Below are 4,966 nucleotides of genomic sequence, written 5' to 3'. Positions count from 1 at the left end.
GAAAATCGCTCAGTCGTGTCCAACTCTTTGTGACCTCATGGACTTAATCTATGGAATTCTCCAGGCCAGAATACTGGAGTGGGTACCCTTTCCCTTCTCCAGGGGATCTTCCCAACCCAGGGATTGCACCCAGGTCTCCACATTGTGGGCAGATTCTTTACCAGCTGAGTCACAATGGAAGGGCTTCAGATTCAAAAGCCATTTCCAAAAACCCAGGAACCAATGCAAAACTCTCCCTTAAATTCCATTTTTCTAGAATCACTCCTTATAATAGTGGACTCATGACATTATTCAATATTCCTAACATGAATTCTTATACAGCAATGCCAATGAGTGCTGTACAACATTATGCAAACTTTAAATTCACAAACAACATAAGAAGTGTAAAAAGTCTATACAAAACAGTATATGTACCTAATTTCTTTTTCTTAAAGATTTCTTATGTGGACCATTTTTAAAGTATTTATTGCTTCTGTTACAATATTGCTTCTGTTTCACATTTTGCTTTTTGTCCACAAGGGATGTGGGATCTTGGCTCCCTTTCCAGGGATCAAACTGCACCGCTTGCACTAGGAGGCGAAGTCTTAACCACAGCACCACCAGGGAAGTTCCAGGTTCTCTCTCTCTCTCTCTCTCTCTCTTTTTTTTTAAATGAACCCCAGCTAAAAGCTTATCAGTTGTATATATCTTTTCAAAAAACCACCTCTTGGTTTCATTGACTTGTTCTGTTGGTGTTTTAATCTCTGATTTTTAAAATACTCTTTGATTTATATCATTTCCTCTGTCTCCTATCTTGGACATTTTATGTAATTCCTTTTATAATTTCTTTAGATGGTGGGTTAGGTTGTTTATTTGAAATTTTTCTTGTTTCTTCAGGTAGGCTTTTATCTTTCTCAGTTTCTCTTAGAATTGCCTTTTCTATTTCTTGATTTTTAAAGTTTCTGTTTTATTTTTATTTGCTTCAAGATAATTTCTGATTTTCTTTTTATTTCCCATTGATCCACTGGTTTTTAGCAGTATTTTATTTAGTCTCTAGGTTTGATCCTTCTGAATTAATTGCTCAGACTATTGAGCCATCAGATCTAGATGATTTTATTTAAGAGCTACTCTTTTTGAACCCTCTCTTTGTTTCTATGCATTTGTTCTGCATCCCATTCTTATCACCAACAGAATTAAATAAGAATAAAGTGTATTTTCTGACAAGATTTCCTTCATAATTGCCATGAAATTATGAAAATGAGTCTAAATCAATTGATTTTATTTGTGCTAATGATTCATATAATGAGTTCTCCCATGTTCCTCCTTTCCCTTTTATCTCTTTGAATATACCTCCCAGGTAATTGGACTCATTCCATTTCTCCACCAATATTTTAATTGATGGTTCAGATTAGTGGAATGTAGAGAAACATCTCATGGAAGTGAAGAATCCAGAGAGACCCAAACAGTTACCTCAATCATGTGTGTATTTCAGTATTTCTTACACTCTTCCATGTGAGACCCTGTCTGCCATTAGTGGTCAGGGAAAATAAGAAGGCTCTTGGAAACATTCCTTTAGTCTCCTAAAGGTACTAACTAGAAACTTGTAATTGTTTCCAGTAATTAACAACTGAGAGAAAATTTTCCAGAAATGTTCTCAGATCCCAGGCCTGCACTCCCATTGCTGCTGCAGGTGAAATGATAATTGCAGCTCTGATGGGAGGAGTGGGGAAGACACAGCATCTCAAACCTATATATCAGGGTCTGGCTGCCTCCCTCCTACACACATACTGGGTATAATGACCATCAGGGAGCCCACTCTACTGGGAGCAGGAAGGTGCCAGGTAACGATGTTCTGTTTCAATCTGAGAGTCAGAGTCTGTACAAGAAAGGCAGATCAGGACGCTGAGTAAGCGATTATATCGGAAAGGCACAGTCTTCTGTGTAGTAACTGGATTCAGAGCCAACTCCAGGTGGGAACATGGGAATATTGTGAAGCATGAGCTGAACTGATAAAGAGAGATAGGGTCCTAATCCTAAACCATCTCAGGCAGTTTAACTGAATCCTCACTGACAGTGACTACTGTGGCTTGGTCCAAGTGAAAACGAAACCTGATTGTTTAAGGTGCTTAAAACTGTAGGTGTAAAATCAATTCACTCTTGAACCTACTGTAGGGGAAAAAATAGACTTAATGTTCAGGGTGAGTAGAGGTATAGCACTAATAACTCCAGGGTGGCAATAAAGAGTATGACGAGTCTGCAAAAAATGTTATCCTGTGCAGAAAGTGTATCCAAATGGAAACACCTTGAAGGAAAATGTCTTCTCTGACTCTGGATGTTAATGGAGACAGTAATTGTGTCCTTACTGAAAACATCCTGAGTCCACTGATTATGGTGAGGCTGTCTTCACTCTTAATATTATGAAATGTTAAGGAAAGTTCACCTAATAATGCTGAGTTTCAGGGAGCTACTTTCAGTCATATATCATATCATTTCTGCCCATTTAAAAAGTATCTTAATATCAATTTAAATATGTGGTGTTTTCATTTATAAAATGCATAAAAATACATGCCTCGCAGGTTTTGATTTGTATATATCTCTGGTATGTTAATATCATTTGCAAATACTAATTCATTGTTATATTTTCTATTACAAGTAGATAATTGCATCACCTGAAAATAATAATTTAGTAACTCCTTACACTAATTAATCATGCATGAGTGTTTTATGTACCAAAGTTTATGGCATTACATGTGACTATTTAACAATTTCTGGGATACATGCTATTATCACTGCTTTTCTGAAATAAAAGCAAAAGATCTTACTGTTTGCATCTTAATTCTGAGCCATCCTCATTTTCATGTCTTGGGCAGGTTCCTGCCAGATTCTCCCGGCAGCAGTACATGTACATATACTAAGACAGCTAAAGCCTCAGTCACACTACATAGTGCCCTCCAGAATAAAACTTTACAAAACTGGAATCTTCTTATCATGGAAGTTATAAAATAGTACCAGTCTAAAATCAAAGAACAAGTTGTGAAAAAAAGCTAAATATAAATCTGAATTTATATGAACACAGGTAATTAACTTTTTGGCAGAAATAGGGGATCAATGCACGTTTTTTTAAACCAGTCCAGTGGGTTTCAAGTCCTCATTCTGTCCTAAAAGTAGATTTTGACAAACACTGAACCACTCTATGGTTATCTTACTCTTCTCTGTATCATTAAGGTCAAATAAGTGTCTGGCTCATAGATTTTGAAGAATGAAGAAGTAATCATGCTGCCGTGATTACTTTTATGTATTAGTGCTCTTTAAATATCATACATGCAACTGTTTATAAACTGCTAGTTTCCAAATGGGAACTAATGTTAAGTGGAGAATATGAGATATCAGCTGACACCGTGTATGTAACCCACACCTCATGTTCCCAGGCAGGATATTCTAACTCACAAGACAAGTATTTGACTGTGAACTGAGAGAATGGGCAGCAGCAAGTTGGCAATAGGCATAATCATCTTAACTCAGATGGTGACTGGAATCCTGGGGAATTTCTCACTCCTTTGCCATCATATCATCCTTCACTTCAACTGGCTCCAGGTTAAGGTCCACAGATTTGATCCTTAAGCACCTGATTGTGGTCAACTCCTTGATCCTCCCCTGTAAAGGAGTCCCCTAGACAATGGCAGTCTTTGGGTGGAAGCATATCCGCAGTGATTTTGGCTGCAAAGTTCTCTTCTTTCTGCAGAGTGGGGAGGGGAGGGTCCATCAGTAGCATCTGCCTCTTGAGTGTCTTTCAGGTGATCACAATCAGTCCCTGGAACTCCAGGTGGGCAGTGCTGAAAGTAACAGCTCCCAAGTATGTACAAATAGAGCTCCCAGCTCTATTTTCCTGTGTTGGATCCTGCAAATGCTGGTAAATGTCATTTTTTCCTTTCTATATAACTGGCAAATGGAGTGACAAAAACATCACAGAGGAAAGAGATTTTGGATACTGTTCTGCTGTTCATCATGACAGAACCAGAGAGGCATTGTCTGCAGTATTGCTGTTATTTCTTGATGTTTTATGTTTGGGGCTCACACTCTGGGCCAGCAGCTCCATGGTTGTCATCCTGTACAGACATAAGCAGTAAATCCAACACATTCAGGGGACCAACCCCTTCCCCAAGTCCTTCCCTGAGTCCAGAGCTACCCAAACCATCCTTCTCCTGGTGAGCACTTTTGTCTATTTTTATACTCTTTCCTCCATTTTTCAACTTGTTGTGGCTCTTTTTGATCATCTGAACTGTTTCCTTGTGAACGAGACTGTAATCATAGCAGCATGCTTCCCTACTGCCAGTCCCTTTCTGCTCATGAGCCGTGACTCCAGTGTACACAGGCTCTACTTTGCTTGGATAAGAAATAAGAAAATCCCCTACTATTATGTGATATATGTGAATTGTATGTATTTCCACAGTGCACAGTTGCCAATTCATTCATTCCTTCACTTTCAGTGACCAAAGAGAATTTGTGAAGTGAAACCTAAATAAGAATTGCTTCCAGTCTGATTCATGTTGTTGGTAGAATTTGTTTCCTTTAATAGACTTACATTTGAATTCTCTCCATCAACCATGCCTGCATTGGCAAGTTGAGTCCCCTTCCTGTTTGCAATCTCTTGTCTTTCAATTATCTCTATTTGACTTCTAAAGTTCAGGTGAGTATAATCAACCCACCTTCCTTGACCAGAAAAATCTGTTTTAGTCAGCTGGGGGCTGCTATACCAAGAATACCCCAGGCAACTGCTCCAAAATGATGGAGCAGGAAAACTGTGAGCTCTTCATTTCTCATGGACACACCAAAATTACAACTGAATACAGAGCAAATATTGATGAGGAAGACTGGAAGCTACCAGAAAAGGTCTGCTACAACTCAAGAAAGGCAGAAGGGTCCACAACAAGACAGGTAGGAGGGTTGGAATCTCTGTATAGTCAAGAACCGTAGCACTGGGTGCGTG

General features: G+C 38.8%; 1 pseudogene; it reads left to right on the top strand.

Annotated features, from left to right (window-relative positions):
* Positions 1–3,285: 3,285 nt before the first annotated feature.
* Positions 3,286–4,469, top strand: LOC104995064 (annotated as a pseudogene).
* The last annotated feature ends 497 nt before the right edge of the window (positions 4,470–4,966 follow it).

This window comes from Bison bison, unplaced genomic scaffold (assembly GCF_000754665.1).
Source record: "Bison bison bison isolate TAMUID 2011002044 unplaced genomic scaffold, Bison_UMD1.0 scf7180017850564, whole genome shotgun sequence".
Taxonomy (NCBI): Eukaryota; Metazoa; Chordata; class Mammalia; order Artiodactyla; family Bovidae; genus Bison; species Bison bison.
This window is presented reverse-complemented; position numbering and strand designations above follow the sequence as displayed.